The sequence below is a fragment of the Lissotriton helveticus genome, chromosome 6 (genome assembly GCF_964261635.1).
Source record: "Lissotriton helveticus chromosome 6, aLisHel1.1, whole genome shotgun sequence".
NCBI classification, from domain to species: Eukaryota; Metazoa; Chordata; class Amphibia; order Caudata; family Salamandridae; genus Lissotriton; species Lissotriton helveticus.
Genome location: NC_136067.1, coordinates 1,381,055,340 through 1,381,074,512, shown reverse-complemented (window position 1 = coordinate 1,381,074,512; position 19,173 = coordinate 1,381,055,340). Strand labels below are relative to the sequence as shown.

Genomic DNA, 19,173 nt, shown 5'->3' with positions numbered 1-19,173 from the left:
GCCGCGGAAAAGCATATATTTTCAGACATCCTAATATGCCTGGCGGTGTCTGATAGACACCGCCAGACATGTTAGTGCTTTTCCGCCGCGGTCGCCTTCCGACCGCGGCGGAAAAGCGGCGGACAGATTATCAGACCCACCAGCCATCCTAATTTGGCGGTGGGTCTTTGGAGTCTCCGCCGCGGTTTTTCCGCATCCTCCAGGCCGGCGGACACTTCCGCCGGCCCGGAGGATGCGGAAAAACCGCCATCCTAATCGACCCCTAAATTTGCAAAGGAACAAAATGAGGGGGTTCATTTTGTCATAGAAATTATGATTAGTGCTGAAGAAAGAAAAATTAGGGCACATTTTGAGTGACTTCTCAAATCCTCTTATATTTCATTAAAAAAATTCTGATATGCAGTCTCCCAAGATGGCCACCAGAGACAAAAGAGCCCAAATGTAGCCCAAATATCAGCCAGATGTAGCCCAACTATAGCCCACTGACAGAATGTCCCAGAGTGTTCTAAAAAACAACTAGAACGCTAACAGTCTTACTTATGACAAAAGTATGGCACCCCTGAAGTCATCTTGATTGGAATAAAGTGGTAACACTTAATACATTTAATTTGAAAAGGAACAAAATGAGGGGTTTCATTTTGCCATAGAAATTTTATATATATATATATATTCACTGAAAAAACCATAGGTTATAGACCATATATAGTTAGGAATTAGCATTTACAAAACCTTGAAAATTCACTGAAAAAACCATAGGTTATAGACCATATATAGTTAGGAATTAGCATTTAAAAAACCTTATTTTACTCACACAAAACCATTGAAATTCCATATATAGTTAGTTGCACTAACTATATATCGCGCACTTGCAATCCACTGCTGATCATGTCACATATTACATCATTCATGACATGGTCAGTGACATCACTGATGACATCACTGATGACATCTCAAATGACATCACTGATGACATCACTGATGACATCATCCAGTGACTGTGTGTTTCTGTAAAGTTTAAATATGTTTTAGATATTGAAGAATGAGTAGATGTATAACTGTCTGGACGAAGGATTTAGTAGGTGCATGACTGAATGTATGAGTGAGTGATTAAATGTGTCTCACTGAGTGCATGGGTTAGTGACTAAACTGTCTTAATTTGTGCATCATTATGTCTGTTGTTCTGTAAACTACTGCATGTGTTGATCAGTAGCTATATGATTAACTATATGGGTTATTGATTGATTGTCCAAGTATTTGTATGGGAGACTGAGTGTGTGTGTGGCTGGCTGGGAGGTGTGTGACTCTGTGCAGATCAATGTGTACTTGTATCAATGATTGTATAAGAAAGTAAGTATGTGTTACTATATGTTTGAAAATGTAAGGTGCTCTATGTTTAACTGTATAGACAAGAAAATGGAAGTGTGATTGATTCTTTACAGGACTGACTAGGTGTGTGAGTAACTCCATGGATGAGTGGCAGAGTGTGAGTGTCTGTATAGGTGTATGAGTGCATATGATAGTGTTGTAAAGATGAGTGATTGTATGTATGAATGATTGTATGGGTGAATGAGTGAATGTGTGTGTAGACGTAGGAATCAGTGAGTACGTATGTAGTAACTAGTATTGGTGTGTCAATGGTTTCAAAAATTATACTCTGTATTTAACACTGGGTGAAACAGAGGTTATATTAAAATGTGAGGAGATGCATTGTATTGTCACATGAATGATATCATCAGTGATGTGGTCATTGATGTCAAATGAGATGTCATCAGTGATGTCATCAGTGATGTCATTTGAGATGTCATCAGTGATGTCATCAGTGATGTCACTGACCATGTCATGAATGATGTAATATGTGACATGATCAGCAGTGGATTGCAAGTGCGCGATATATAGTTAGTGCAACTAACTATATATGGAATTTCAATGGTTTTGTGTGAGTAAAATAAGGTTTTTTAAATGCTAATTCCTAACTATATATGGTCTATAACCTATGGTTTTTTCAGTGAATTTTCAAGGTTTTGTAAATGCTAATTCCTAACTATATATGGTCTATAACCTATGGTTTTTTCAGTGAATTTCAATGGTTTTTTAATAGCAAATATCATAAGCTGTCGAATGTCAAGTACGTGGTAAGTGAAAACATTTTCGTGTTTATGCACACTGATCTGCTTTGAATGGTGCCCCCCCCCCCCTCATTTCTATTAGGAGTACTCTCTCTTTGCAGATAGTGAAAGGTAGTTAACGCAGGCCTTTGCCCCTGTTGTAATACGTCGTGCCTGCTTCTCTCTCCATTTGATTGATTGTTATCCAAGTATTTACTGTTTTAGAATTAGTTCTCTTTGGTTCATTCTCTATTTACAAACAAACACAGAGTCGCAATACTCTGTTTAGTCTTTGCAGATAACGAAAAATCGTGTAAAAAAAAAGAAAAGGAATCGAGCAAAATCAGTAGGCCACTAATGGGATCTCTTTTTGACCTCGCTAAAATAGAAACATTAGGAACAACCCCTCATGACAAATACAAAACTAGTGAGATGAACTGAACTCCACACAATGATGGCTGCAAAACAGCTCGGCTCCGCCACCCACCCCGCCCAAAATAACGATAAAGAGCGGCTGCCATGATTGGTTGCGGAATGGCCACAACGGAGCTACGAAATGGTGCTGCTCTCATGCTAACCCCAGCTTCGGTCTGAAACATCCAGAAACACTGTAGACTACCAATTCGATCAGTTCCGGTAGCGCCCCAATGTAACCCGGTAGAGAAGAACTAGCCCTCCCCTCTTTGACTGATGGTTCTTGTTGCCTGTCCCTTCTGTTGTCATTTAACAGAACTATTTAGCCTGCTGAAAGGGGTTGTGTTTCGACCGCTGGTTGGTGGAGACATTTTGACTATATTCTGGACCTGCGTTGTCGCGTAATGCGTCATATGACGCGCCGCGTTAGCGCATCCGGAAGTCATCCGGGGCGCGCAGCGCGTAACGTAAGCATAACAAGTCATGTGACTTGTTAATAAAACTTTTCATTGGTTCATTTTACTTTTCTTATTCTAATGATGAAAGCCTTGGTCATATCACCTAAAAATTACGCTTTTAATTACTTCCGAACATTATTTTCTCTTAAATATATGTTATAATGTTCCAGGCTAATGTACTTTCCCGGAAATTTTACAACTGTCCTGCAAGTAAAATATATTCTTTTTTCGAGAAAAAGAGCGCTTCTTCGTCCCATGACGGAGCCGTTGAGCAAAAGAGGGTCGACCTGCTGTCTTAGTCGCCGATACGCCTGAATATGAGATTCTTATCGATCACTTTATGTTGCAGGAATAGAAAACACAACAGCCCTTGACCATTTATCTTTACTGCGTTCCTTCGTATTATACCTTTTACCCTTCATGTAATTGGTCTGCTTTATTTCACTTGCCTTTTAATGATTCTAAAACAGTGACTATTATTAAAAACTTTACCAATGTATACACTACTACCATGTTTTCTTTTAAAAACCTTTATTGTGAAAATTTCATTATACAAATACGAGCCTATAACCACGTGGGCCTGCCACGGAGCAAACTGTAATCGTATATGATGAATAGACATTTACACTGTAGAGGAACGTAACTGCGGGCCATTAGGTTGCAAAAACTAAGGTGTCTAACAGTTACGGAATCGGTGGACGTACATTTTATAATTAAAATACGACAGGGCCAGTTACAATAAAATTATCTAGATATACATTTGCGGGCAAGTACCATGGGTGACGTTAATTCGAATTTTCAACAGTACAGTAATCAATAACACATCAGAACTTAATATCAATAGGGATGTCGAAATATTCAATCAATTCTCGTCCCCGCCCGCCATGTGCTTCAAAACTGCATACGTATCTCGTGATTTCAAGGTTCTGCAACCAGTACACAACAAGGAGTTACGAGTCCCATTTATTCCGGCGCCATTTTGGGCGAGGACGGGCAGGTCCAGGATATAGTCAAAATGTCTCTACCAACCATCGACTATGATGATGTTCATATGCTGTATTTATTAGAGTAACACTCATCTGCCCACATGAAATTAATTTACCACAATCTAAACATGTCATTTTAATCTTTCCAAAGTTCTTCTAAATATTTGGGACCGTTTCCCTTGCCTCTGAAGCTCTCAGTGCCACTTCTTTGATGAATGTACTAGCAGGTCAGGGGTTCTCCTCCAAATCTCTCTTTTATGCAGCACTATAATTAATTGGTGCCACCTCTCCATATGACGATGCATGGTATAGTTACCACAACTATATTTTTTTTCGGTTCCTCTGGAGAGTTCATCGTGGCAGATGAAGCGTGTAACATACCGGGCATTTACCTTTTTTTGCATGTACAGGAAAGGAAAAAAAAATCGAGCGTCCGAGTTCTAAGGTGTCCCAGGGCCATTTTAGTGGACCAGGCCCAAATCCAAAGAACAGGCCGCCATTTTGAGAGTCCTCTTGCAGCCGCCTGTCGCTGTAGCATCAAGAGCGGCCGAAACTCAGCTGAATGGCAACTGAAACGGTAAAGGGGCGCCCCACTACATTTCAGCATTGTAGGATGACCACACCAGTACAGCAACTTGCTAGACATCACCTCGGTGCCATCCGGATCTCGGCGCCCCACTGCAGATGAAGTGCCTCTCAACTATGAAACCACCACGGTGACATCCGGATCTTGGCGCGTTGTGCTGCCTTCGGCCTATTCGCACATCGGTCCGCTACTGACGCCATCTCACAGGCTAATGGGGTGACCCACGCCGAGTTTCAGCATTGTAGGATGACCACACCAACTTGCTAGACATCACCTCGGTGCCATCCGAATCTTGGCATCTCAACGCCTAGTGGTATCTTCCATACAGAAAATATTGTTACGCTGCCTTTGGCCCCATTCGCACATCAGTCCGCAACTTAGACATCACCTCGATGCCATCCGGATCTTGGCATCTCAGCGCCTTGTGGTGTCAGTCAGAAAATATTGTTGCGCTGCCTTTGGCCCCATTCGCACATCAGTCCGCTACTGACACCATCTCACAGGCCAATAGGGCGCCCCACGCCGACTTTTACCATTGTACGATGGCCACACCAGTGGCACAACTTGCTAGACATCACCTCGGTGCCATCCGAATCTTGGCAGCTCAACGCCTAGTGGTATCTTCCATACAGAAAATCTTGTTATGCTACCTTTGGCCCCATTCGCACATCGGTCCGCAACTTAGACATCACCTCGGTGCCATCCGGATCTTGGCATCTCAGCGCCTTGTGGTGTATTCTCTTCAGAAAATATTGTTGAGCTGCCTTTGGCCCCATTCGCACATCGGTCCGCAACTTACACATCACCTCGGTGCCATCCGGATCTTGGCATCTCAGCGCCTTGTGGTGTCTTCTACTCCGAAAATATAGTAGAAAATATTGTTGCGCTGCCTTTGGCCCCATTCACACATCAGTCCGCTACTGACACCATCTCACAGGCCAACAGGGCGCCCCACGCCGACTTTTACCATTGTACGATGGCCACACCAGTGCCACAACTTTCTAGACACCACCTCGGTGCCATCCGGATCTTGGCATCTCAGCGCCTTGTGGTGTCTTCAAATCAGAAAATATTGTTGCGCTGCCTTTGGCCCCATTCGCACATCGGTCCGCTACTGACGCCATCTCACAGGCCAACGGGGCGCCCCACGCCGACTTTCAGCATTGTAGGATGGCCACACCAGTGCGGCAACTTACTAGACACCACCTCGGTGCCATCCGGATCTTGGCGCGTTGTGCTGCCTTCGGCCTATTCGCACATCGGTCCGCTACTGACGCAAACTCACAGGCCAACGGGGCGCCCCACGCCGACTTTCAGCATTGTAGGATGGCCACACCAGTGCGGCAACTTACTAGACACCACCTCGGTGCCATCCAGATCTTGGCGCGTTGTGCTGCCTTCGGCCTATTCGCACATCGGTCCGCTACTGACGCAAACTCACAGGCCAACGGGGCGCCCCACGCCGACTTTCAGCATTGTTGGATGGCCACACCAGTGCGGCAACTTACTAGACACCACCTCGGTGCCATCCGGATCTTGGCGCGTTGTGCTGCCTTCGGCCTATTCGCACATCGGTCCGCTACTGACGCAAACTCACAGGCCAACGGGGCGCCCCACGCCGACTTTCAGCATTGTTGGATAGCCACACCAGTGCGGCAACTTACTAGACACCACCTCGGTGCCATCCGGATCTTGGCGCGTTGTGCTGCCTTCGGCCTATTCGCACATCGGTCCGCTACTGACGCAAACTCACAAGCCAACGGGGCGCCCCACGCCGACTTTCAGCATTGTAGGATGGCCACACCAGTGCTGCAACTTGCTGGACACCACCTCGGTGCCATCCGGATCTTGGCGCGTTGTGTTGCCTTCGGCCTATTCGCACATCGGTCCGCTACTGACGCCGCCTCACGTGCCAACGTATTTTCTCCTAATTTTACACCCTATGCCGCATAACAGGTCATGTGACTTGTTTATAAAACTTTTCATTGGTTCATTTTACTTTTGGTTTCCTAATGATGGAAGGCTTGATCATGTGACCTAAAAACAACACTTTTCATAGGATGAAAACTTTTTTTTTTCCCCAAACGATGAAAGCCCCACCTTGTTTCTGGATGTTTCAGACTGAAGCTGGCGTCAGCATGAAAGCACCACCATCTCGTAGCTCAGTCGTGGTCATTCCGCGAGCAATCATGGCAGCCGCTCCCCACCAGAAGCCTGCAGGAGTCGGAGCCCCCAAAACTTTTGATGAATTCTCAAGGCGGAGGGGACGCTTTCGAGAATGAGGTCCAAGACCTAGCAGACAAGCGTCCGATTTCCAAGGTGTCCCAGGGCCATTTCAGTGGACCAGGCCCAAAAAGGAAACAGCCTGCCGCCATTTTGAGAGTCCTGTGACAGCCGCCTATCGCTGCACCGCAAGAGTGGGCGCAACTCAGCTGAATTGCGGCTTTTGACACAGTGGACCAAAAACGGACGGAATGGCAACTGAAACGGTAAAGGGGCGCCCCACTACAACAGACGAGACTCCACCTGGAGAGGCCCGTTCACGCCGCCTCCCCCGGGGCGCTCCACGCCGTTATTCGGAGCAGCATTGTAGGATACCAAAACCAGTGCAGCAACTTACTGGACATCACCTTGGTGCCATCGTTCTGCTGCCTTGGAACTATTCGCGCAACAGTTTGCTACTGATGACCCACCCCCCGCGACGCCCCATGCCGTTATTTGCTGGGTGGCAACTTACTAGACATCACTTTCGTGTCATCTAGATTTCGGCGCGTTCTGCTGCCTTGGAACTATTCGCACAACAGTTTGCTACTGATGACCCACCCCCCGCGACGCCCCACGCCGGAAATATGGACGTTGTGCTGCGTTGGGACTATTCGCACAGCCGACCGCTACTTCGTTGTTTTTCCCTAAAAATGTTTATATGTTATTACTATTTTTGTTTTCTTGTATATATTTATAAATTATTAAAGTTTTATAATCTTACTACTTTGTCGGAGTGCTATATATTTTTAATGTGACACATAATTGTAAAAACTTTGATGTACAAAGAGTCATCCCTGGAATCTTCCGCTTCAGGCTCGGTCCCCTCCCCAATCACAATACAGGATGGTTTTCAGATAATAGCAACGCTTCTGCTGTGACGGATCTCATCGAGTGTGGGCCTTGATCTACTATAACTCCTTTGAAGAGGGGTGATTCTTTACAGCTGTGGCCATAAACTACATCTGCAGGGCTAGCTGATACCCTAGGACCAGCCTGGACAATCGGACACAGAGGAAAAGGAGTGTCAGAGGGTGCGGTAGTGAATAGGGCGAAAGGGAGGTGTCGGGCGGGCACAGGGTGTGATTCTCAGGGAACAGCAGCGCAGATGGGGGAGGTTTATTACCCATGCATAAGACAGAGAGCGGGGGTGACCACTGCCTGGGGGAGATGCTTGCGAGGGTGGGGAGCCATGCTAAGGATCGACAGCGTGCACAGAGTGGGTCTGGTCAAGGCATCTAAAATGGCTGCCGTGCACGACAAAAGTGTGGCATTTGAAAAAAGACAAGATGGCGCAGACAATGTTTTTCAACACTTCCTGATTTCCTTCGAATCGAACGTTAACAGACGTTGGGGCATATTACCAAAGTTAAGCGATATTTATCCCTAACGATGCTTAGCAACGATTTTTTTACCGTCAGAAATTATCGCAGATAAACCTTGCTATTATCAAGGTTTATCGGAAATACGATAAAAAACGACCGCAATGCATTAATATCGCTGAAAACTCAGCGATATTCATGCATTACCGAGCTAATGCTCTTAGCCATGTTATCCACCTCCCATTGGATAACATGGCTAAGAACTGCTCAGGGCAGGTGGTAGCTTTTAGAGATATTCGCCCTTATCTCAAATATTTCCAAAAGTTGATAATAGGAGATAGCGATGTTAGCGACTGTTTCCAGTCGCTAACATCTTGGCATGCCCACTTTGCATGTCATTAGTGATAAATATCACTCACATGCAAAGTGGGGCCCAAGATGGTCGCTATCTTCTACTAGCCGTCGCTAACTGGTGTTAGCAACAGCTAGGTAATACACATATAATTTTATCTCCGCGAAGCGGAGCGCTGTTACAGATATATATCTTGTTTCTGAACGTTAATTTCTCAAAATGCACTGAAGCACATATATTGAGACCTAGCAAAGGCACATCGGGCTACCAGTCCCTACAATTTTGCCAAGTTTCGTGCAAATCCATTCAGCTGTTCGATCCTACCGAGAGACAAGATGGCGGCCGCTACGGACTGTTTGGAATGTTTACAGACACCGGAGAGCCAATCAGCTTCGCTTCGCAAAGCTCCGTAACGCGAAAAGTACGCGAAGCGGTGCGCTGTTACAGATATATACCTTTTTTTGAACGTTAATTTCTCAAAATCCACTGGAGCACATATATTGAGATCTAGCAAAGGCACATCGGGCTACCAGTCCCTACAATTTTGCCAAGTTTCGTGCAAATCCATTCAGCTGTTCGATTATTATTATTTTTATTTTTTTTTGCCCCGCGGGGCCCTTTTAAAACCTCCACATCAAACCTAGGGGGTGAGCGACAATGTACTATGCCCCCTTATGGTCATTTGCCCCTTCGCTTTGGCCTCCTCTTGTCTCTCGATCCTACCGAGAGACAAGATGGCGGCCGCTACGGACTGTTTGGAATGTTGACAGACGCCGGAGAACCAATCAGCTTCGCTTCACAAAGCTCCGTTGCGCGAAAAGTCCGCGAACCAGAGCGCTGCCCGGTCCGCTGTTACAGATATATATCTTTTTTTAAACGTTAATTTCTCAAAATCCACTGGAGCACATATATTGAGACCTACAAAAGGCACATCGGGCTACCAGTCCCTACATATTTGCCAAGTTTCGTGCAAATCCATTCAGCCGTTCGGGCTAAAAGTGAGGCCAACCGCCCTATGGAAATTAACATGGGAAAAACGCGTTTTGGGACCCCCCTTTTTTCTCGGCCCCCCCTTGACGAACCCCCCCCAAATTTTCAAGGGCTGCTCAGAAACAAAATGTGCCATTTTCCTGAAAATTTCAGCCAATTCCGTCCACAAACGCCAAAGTTATTAGACATAGAATTTTCAAAAAACCCATAGAGAAAAAATCCTAACTATATATACCTACTGGCGACCGCCAGTAGGTAATATATATATATATATATATTCACTGAAAAAAACATAGGTTACACACCAGTTATAGTTAGGAATTAGTATTTAAAAAACCTTTGAAATTCACTGAAAAAACCATAGGTTTCACACCAGTTATAGTTAGCTGGAAATTGTACTCGCATAAAACCATTGAAATTCCCACGTTATAGTTAGTTGGACTCACTATAACTTGCACGTCTGCAATGCACTGCTGATGACGTCACATATTACATCACTCATGCATATATTTAAATATTTAAACATTACTCGCTAATATATGTATTCACTAAGATACACTTAATAAGCCAGTTAACCAATCATTTTTTTTTTTTTAAAACACTGAAAAAACCATAGGTTTCAGGCCTTATATAGTTAGGAATTAGCATTTAAAAAACCTTTGAAATTCACTGAAAAAACCATAGGTTTCAGGCCTTATATAGTTAGGAATCAGCATTTAAAAAACCTTTGAAATTCACTGAAAAAAACATAGGTTTCAGGCCTTATATAGTTAGGAATTAGCATTTAAAAAAACCTTTGAAATTCACTGAAAAAAACATAGGTTTCAGGAGTTATATAGTTAGGAATTTGTTTTTAAAAAACCTTTGAAATTCACTCAAAAAACTATAAGTTTTAGTGGTGTTATAGTTAGCTGGACATTTTACTCATACAAAACCAATGAAATTGCTCCTATATAGTTAGTTGTACTAACTATATTTCGCGCACCCGCAATCCACTGCTGATGATGTCACATATTAGATCATTCATGACATGGTCAGTGACATCATTCATGACATCTCAAATGACATCACTGATGACATCATCCACGTGACAATCACATACACCTTTTTATACACTATTACAATTTTTCATCACTGTTTGTAAAATACAGAGTATCATATTTAAATCCATTGTCACAGCAATACAAGTATCTAAAAATCCACTCAGTGATTCATAGATGTATACACACATCTAATCACTTACCTATGGATTCACTCATACATGCTGTCAATGAACAATAGAACACTATCAAAAATACCTATACATCTATATCGACATTAAACAACAGCACGCATCCTATTCGCATATGAAGTCATCCTACTCACTTATGCAAACAATGGATCATACTTACATATTTACTTAGCAAAACACTTATACAAACACCACTTCTTCTATTCATTTAGATAGTAAGTCATACTTAGTGAATTATAAAATCATTATTACAAGTATACAGTTATCCATACAGTCACTCACACAATCATTGTGTCTTATGTATACTTATTTATATACAAGAACTGACACATACACTGCCTTTTATTTTTCTAGTTTGTTGGACCTGTACCTTTGAGAAATATATTTGCTCATCACCACACCCATAAAGAGATTCCCTCACCCAAACTGTTAGAACATGTAGTTTTAACTTCATATATCTACTGAATCAACTATTCACACATCTTTGGACAGTCAGACACCCCCACCGAACCACACACACTTTCACACTCCCATACAAATACTCAGTTAACTAATCAATAACTAATATAGACTTTCACAAAGCTAGTAACGAACTGTAGAATCAGTTTATACAACAACTGACAAAGTGATACAGATATTCACACAGTTTAGGCACTATCCACTATATTTAGTGAGACATTATAAATTGGTCAAGTAAACAGTCAATTACACTGCTACTAAATCCTCCATCCAAATATTTATTTATATATATCCACTCATTCTTCAATGTAAATTGCTATATATATATAACGCATATTTAATTAACGAAGCAAACCACATTCACTGGATGATTTCATAAGTGATGTCATCAGTGATGTCATTTGAGAGGTCATCAGTGATGTCACTGACCATGTCATGAATGATCTAATATGTGACATCATCAGCAGTGGATTGCGGGTGCGCGAAATATAGTTAGTACAACTAACTATATAGGAGCAATTTCATTGGTTTTGTATGAGTAAAATGTCCAGCTAACTATAACACCACTAAAACTTATAGTTTTTTGAGTGAATTTGAAAGGTTTTTTTAAAAACTAATTCCTAACTATATAACTCCTGAAACCTATGGTTTTTTCAGTGAATATATATATATATATATGTATGTATGTATGTATGTATGTATATATCAGAGTTTGAATGGGCGTTCTAGTTAGGTGAAACTGTCAATTCAAACACACCATTTTAAACTAACAAAAGCACAGAAATGCACCAGTTATAGTTATTTCAAGTAAATCGTGCTCTAAAGTAACTATAATTTGTGCACCTGCCATGCAGTGTTGTCATTAATGATGTCATTTCACGTGTTGCAGTGGTGTTATAAATGATCACACACACAAAAGGTGATGGGAGGAATGCTTGCAATTTGCCCAACCACTAACAATCACTTGGGGTAGCATTCCAACCCATTGTTCTTTTGCTCACCCTGGCACCTCAGTTTGGACCCCACCATATGAAATCAATATTGACTCTGCTCCAATTGGAATAGTTTAGCACAAACTGCCAGGCCAGGCCTCCCTAAACCAGAACACATGGAACCGAAGACCAGATTTGCTCTGCTTAGGGCTTTTCAGCTTTTCAGTTGGCTATAGCTTGTTCTAGTGGCACAGTGAGCAAGGGACCCACGTCTGGGCATACCCTTGCAACATAGGGCATTGCATTAAACACACAACAGTTGATGGGAGGAATGCTTGCAATTTGTCTAACCACTGGTAATTGCTCAGGATAGCATCTTTTGCTTACCATGCCACTTCACTGATTTCATAGATTATGCCATAAGTGATGTAATATATGATGTAATTAGCAGTGCATGACAAGGGTACAAGTTATAGTTACTTTAGGGCAGGAGTTGTAGTTACTTGAGATAACTATAACTGGTAAATTTCAGTGTTTTGTGTTTAAAAAGGTATGCTATAATGACATGTTCACCTAACTATAACATTCATTTAACCTTTGTGTTTTTGTGAATTTCTAAGGTTTTTTTAATGAGTAGAAAGTTATTATTACAATTCTTAACTATAACTTCACTTTAACCTTTGTTTTTTTTTCTGTAAATCTCTCTATAGTTTTTTTAAAGTAAAGTAAGAGGTCTATTGGCATGGGATTGGGCAAGCCCTGTACCCTTTCCCCCGCAGGAGTCCAACCACCCGCAGTGCACGGCCTGATGTTGGGCATAGGGCCTGGTCTGCAACCAGGCCATGCACCCAACCCCAAACTGCCTTAAACTGAGACATTTTAGGCAAAGGGACAGCACATCAACATATGCAAAGCAGACCTAATGGCTTTGTCAAAAAGTCATCAATAACTATAATCAAATGTACATTTTATAAACTTATACATTGCAATGTTTATTAATAGTGATCATCACAACATGTTTTCAATAAAGCATTTTTAAATTAAAAAAATTTAACATATGTTTGTCTTTTTTAAAAACATTTTTCAGGCCATGAAGTGCAGCCATAGAACAAAACACAGAAACCCTGCACTCCAGCTAGAGAGCATACAACTCTCACTCGGAGTGCTTTAAAAAATATGGTAAACTCTTGTGGGAACATAGATTTAATGACCCAGGAGACTTATTGTGCTTTTTTAAATTGCTGGAGGGCTGTTGTGCTCCCTGTATCACATCAGAATATTACAAAATGCTTGGTGGTGTCCCTGCCCCACAAGGGGCACTACCTACATCAAAATGCATGGCAGAAAAGCCCATGGCCTTTGCAGGGCATTATTGGGGGGGGGGGTGGTGTGTGTATATATATATATATATATATATATATATATATATATATATATATATATATATACATCCAAATTTTCCATTTTGCTAGGAGCCCCATCCATGTAGAGAGGCTTCGTTCTGACAGGCATGGAGCAGCCTGTCAATTCAAATCACGCACACAAAGAATATCGAAGCCCAACTCCATGAACCAGCGTTTTATTGCAATCAAAGTTGCAGCATTTACTCTTCATTTCTCTTACGTGCTTTGGCTGTTCCAATCAGCCTTGATCACAAGTAAGCAGCCTTATCATGCATGTTATTGGAGTCCTTAAATCCAATTGTACCACGTGACCTGAGTAAAAGCATATATTTCCCAAAGTGGACTTGTAATGTTAATATGTGTCTTTAGACTCAAATGTAGTGTAAATCCTGCTCAATAGCGTTAAATAACATCACTAAGTCAATTTTTGTCCCAGTGTACTTATAATTCATTATTTATTATATAAAAAAGTATATTTGTACAAATACAATCAATTAAAAACAATTAATATCAAATCAAATTTCTTTAAAATCTCACAAAATGAAACATACAGTCTGTGATACACATCAATTCAAAAAATGCAATACAATCAAATCAAATTATAACATTTATAGGCTAAAAGAGAAGAAAAAAGAGAAGAGAGACATACAGAAGACATGAAACTTTTCAATAGATCTTGCACATTTTTGGAGTTTTAAATGAACACAATCCTGCGAGACTATGATTGTTTATCTACAGGCTAGGTCTTTTACTCCCTTGTTCGTGCAGTGGGGCGTTGACGCGTTTCGATGGTTTTATTATTCTATTACCATCTTTATCAAGACTATAATGATACGTCTCTCTTATTTGTTTGGCACTGGTTGGTTGCCCGTAGTCTATATTCTCCTGTGGATAAACATATTGCCATCAGAATCTTACATGTAGTACATTCTACAATTTATCATACAGTTTGGTACAGTCCCTATTACCAATACTAGTATCTTGGTATACACATGTCTTTATAAATACTCATCTAAACTCATCTAAACAGATATAAGAGTAACTCTTATATCTGTTTAGATGAGTATAGTCTCACCAGTGAGTGATAAATAGGCAGCCCAATTAGAAGTTTAGGGCTCTCATCAGTCAATTGTATGCATGTATGAATTAGGCCATTGTTTTGACAATTTGTATTTAGTATGATAGAAGAGATACAAATATGTTTATAAAGACATGTGTATACCAAGATACTAGTATTGGTAATAGGGACTGTACCAAACTGTATGATAAATTGTAGAATGTACTACATGTAAGATTCTGATGGCAATATGTTTATCCACAGGAGAATATAGACTACGGGCAACCAACCAGTGCCAAACAAATAAGAGAGACGTATCATTATAGTCTTGATAAAGATGGTAATAGAATAATAAAACCATCGAAACGCGTCAACGCCCCACTGCACGAACAAGGGAGTAAAAGACCTAGCCTGTAGATAAACAATCATAGTCTCGCAGGATTGTGTTCATTTAAAACTCCAAAAATGTGCAAGATCTATTGAAAAGTTTCATGTCTTCTGTATGTCTCTCTTCTCTTTTTTCTTATCTTTTAGCCTATAAATGTTATAATTTGATTTGATTGTATTGCATTTTTTGAATTGATGTGTATCACAGACTGTATGTTTCATTTTGTGAGATTTTAAAGAAATTTGATTTGATATTAATTGTTTTTAATTGATTGTATTTGTACAAATATACTTTTTTATATAATAAACAATGAATTATACTACAGTTGCTTAAGTGCATTAGTTAGTGAGTTAATCCAACTTATTTAGGATTGGGTGGGCTCAGGTACCTAGTCTGGGGTAACCCTCTTGTTCACAATTGACCAAGGGAAGAAATTTTCTCTACTGTTGAAGTACCCTATTCCCCTGGTTGTAAGGGGGTCTCTCTCCAAATTGAAACACCAGTGTACTTATTCCATTAATATAAATAGTCACCAGTTAAAAGGAGGCCTATTTAAATATTTTAATGTTTGCCGTTCATGCTCGGTGTAATTGCTGCCAAGGTCATTCCTAACTTGAAAAATGCAGGTTTCACAGAAAAGGCAAAAGGAGGCACTTCTCCTTCTGTCTCCTTTCCTCACTTCGATGCCAGTGTAATCGGAAAATTTCCATAATATTGCAAAAGAGGTAAGCAGGACATGCTCCCCAAATTGAAACTTCACATCTGCAGGGTGGCTTTGTTCTGACAGGCATGGAGCAGCCTGTCAATTCAAATAACGCACAAAAAGAATATCGAAGCCCAATTACATGAACGAGCGTTATATTGCAATCAAAGTGGCCGCATTTACTCTTCATTTCCCTTACGCGCTTCGGCTGTTCCAATCAGCCTTGATCACAGGTGAGCAGTCTTATCATGCATGTTATTGGTGGCCTTGCGGCTCCCATGCTACCCTGGGGACCGCCACATACCCGGGGCACTCAAAATAAATATTTTTTTTAAAGCAATGCGGGGAGACCCAATGGATGTCAGCAGCTCCCAGGATCCCAAAGCAATGCCGGCTCCCGCAGGAGGTGGGAACCTGGCAGGGATCGCAGGGGTCCTCAGGTTCCCTCTGTGGTCCCCAAAGGAGAGGACAGGCCCTGAGGGATGGGGTCCTGTCCTCCCAGGGCCAAAGTTGGCACAGGGAGGGGAGCCGTGTGGGCCCCTCTCCTTTTCTATTATAAAACAAAATCATGAAGGCCTGGCCCCGGGGGATGGGCTACCTGACCGAAATCAGCCGTGGGAGGGGATTGAACAGTCCCTCTTGCTTTTTTTTTTTTTAAAGTGTTAAAGGGGCAGGCCCCGCAGATGGGATCCTAGGGCCACAAAATATCCCAGGAGAGAGGGGGGTGGAGGTGCTCGGGCCCCCTCCCTTTCTATTACAAAAAAAGTAAATAAAGGCCGGGGATGGGGTTCCTGGGGCCGAAATCGGCCCGCAGGGGGGCCGTGCAGCTCCCTTCCCATTTTTTAACATTACAAAATAAAAAAAGGGTCTGGCCCCAGGGGAGGGGTCCCTGGGGCCCAAAATGGTCCAGGTAAGGGGGGCATGCAGACTCCCTCCCTAAATTTTTTATTTTTATTTAAAGCTAGCAATTCGCCAGAGGCTCCATCCCCTTTTTACACTAATCTGCAAATACGCCTCCTGGTTGGGGAATGAAGTCCCCTTTGCTGCTGGGGGTCCTTAGGGGCCAACAAGACCCGTTACCTCCAGTAAGCCCCGCACAGCGGGATCGCTGAGAGGTGGTCGGAGGTCATGCCCTCTTTCTCCACCACACTGCAAACGTGCCTCTAAGCGCACTGCTGGTGGTGCCTCCTGAGATCTCAGGACCAAAGTGGACTTCTTCCCCAATGAGTAGTCTATCAGGAGGCACGTTTGCAGAGTGATGAAGAATGGGGACGTGGCCTCTGACGACCTCTCAGCAGTCTACCTGTGTGGGCCTTACTGGAGGTAACAGCAGGGCTAGTTGGTCCCCAAGGACCCTCACGAGCCAAGGGGCCTTCATCCCCCAACATTTAGTATGCCAAGAGGCACATTTGCAGAGTGGTGGAAAAAAGGGGCGTGGCCACTAAAATCCTTCAGAAAACCTTCTGTTGGGACTTGCTGAAGGTAACAGGAGGAGTAATTGGCCCCCAAGGACCCTCAATAGCCAAGGGGACTTCATACCCCTAATAGTAGTGCACCAGGAGGCATTTTGCAGAGTAGGGGAGAAAATGGGCTTATCAGGTCTCAGCAATCCTGCTGTCTGGGACCTACTGGAGGTAATAGGAGGGCTAGTTGGCTCCCAAGGACGTCTTTGGGGGCCAACTACTCCTCCTTTCATGTTCAATAAATCCCACCCAGTGTGATTGCTAAGAGGTCTTCAGAAGCCACACCCACTTTCGACAACACTCTGCAAACGCAGCTTGTGGTGAACTACTGGTTAGGGGATGAAGTCCACTTTACCTCTGAGGGACCTTGGGGCCCAAGAAGCCCGCCTGGAACCTCCTGTAAGTCCTACAGAGTGGGATTCCTGAGAGCTGGTCGAAGGCCCAGCCCCCTTTCTCCACCACTCTGCAAACATGACTACTAGTTAAAAAAAACTTAGAAATGAACTGCAAAAAACAAAGGTTACAGAGACGTCATAGTTAGGCTCAAGTTTCACTCATACAAAGCCAGAGAAATTCAGCAGCTATAGTTAGCTGAGCTAACTATAACTTGCGGCCCTGCAATGCACTACATATGACCTCACATATTCCATCACTCATAACATGGTCTGTGACATCAGTGATGACATCTCAAATTACTGTTATGTTATGTAGCCTTTATTGCGCTCAGCTACTCCAAGGAGTGTCCCTTCACATGCCCTGCTGGTGATTAGATGAGACACAGAGAACTATTTAAAAAGAAGGGTATTCGGTCTCTTTCTGAAAGCCTTATGGTCACTCAGAGCACGCAACTCCACTGGAAGTTAGTTCCAGGCTATGGCCCCATCCATGAGAGGGGGCTGCAGGGTCGGATTGGGAAGGCGGGCAGTCAGGCATTGGCCGATAGGCCGAAGCTTAAGTGTCACCCGTGGGCCGTTTTTTTAAGCCCTCTCTCAGCCGGCCCACAGAACCTTGCAATCTTTGGCAGCCCCCCAGGGCTGCTGTATTGTAAGGCAAGCTGGCTATCAGTGCAGGGTCTTTGTGCACTATACTTCAACTTAGCCCCTGGGGGGCTGCACACACACCCAAAAGCAGTGCTCATTCTCCCCGGCTGGGCTGTCAAACAGAAGCAGGTGGGAAGAGTAAAGCAGCCTCACTAGGGGTTCAGTGTCAGGTGATAACGACCGATGGCCCATCTTCACCTCAGCACCCATTGCCCCCACCTCTGAGGCCGGCCCAGAAGCCTTGTTCTGTGCTTTCTTCCATCTTTGCCAGGCCAAAGCCCAACGCTATAGTGTGCTGGGAAGGATGTGAGTGTGAAGCGGCCAGAGGCCTCCCTGGGGGCCAGTTGTTCTTCTGGCTGTTTTTTCACCTCACTCCCTTGGGTTCGACCAGGCCTTGGCAGACGGGGAGGGAGAGAGTTATTCAGGGGCTTTGCTGGGTGCCAGGTGTTGTCTTGTCAGCCCCAGTGTCTTTCTGTGCTGAGTGTAAGGTGGTGTGCGTGGAGGGGTTGTTTGCATATAGGCCTAGCTGTGAGGCTACCATGACCAGAGCTGCCAACTTTGGAACTATGTTGGAATCCCCGCTTTAGCTCAACATCCTGTGATTCTGGGCAAATCACTTCTTGTCCTGAGGCTAAAAATAAAAACTAATTTGATCTCCTCTAGCGCAGCTGGTGCTCATTGAACTAGATCCAGTGCCCTTGGGGCCAGTTCACACTATGTAAAACTACAAAAAACATTTTTTTTAAATGACAGGCCATTGTTCATGTTTTCAAATGTTGCAAACGCCAGAGCATGATAATCAAAGATGAATGTTTATATAGACTAAAAACCTTATTCATTTTTAACATGGCTTTTCTGCCTTTGTTAATTTGACGATCAGTCACGGGTCATTAATTCAGATTTAGAAATCAATATAAAGTGCATTTGCCTCACGTTAAATGTTTAAAATACATACTGATTAGGGGGAAAATACCAGACTTTGGTGATATTTGTCATTTTTGTACAGGCCGAGATTTTAAAAT

The 19,173-nt window shown here is 43.0% G+C and overlaps 1 protein-coding gene across 1 annotated transcript in view; it reads right to left on the bottom strand.

The window, feature by feature from the left end:
• TRAPPC3L (trafficking protein particle complex subunit 3L) overlaps window positions 1–19,173 on the bottom strand; it is a 503,087-nt gene that overhangs the window by 114,690 nt on the left and 369,224 nt on the right. The window lies entirely within an intron of this gene.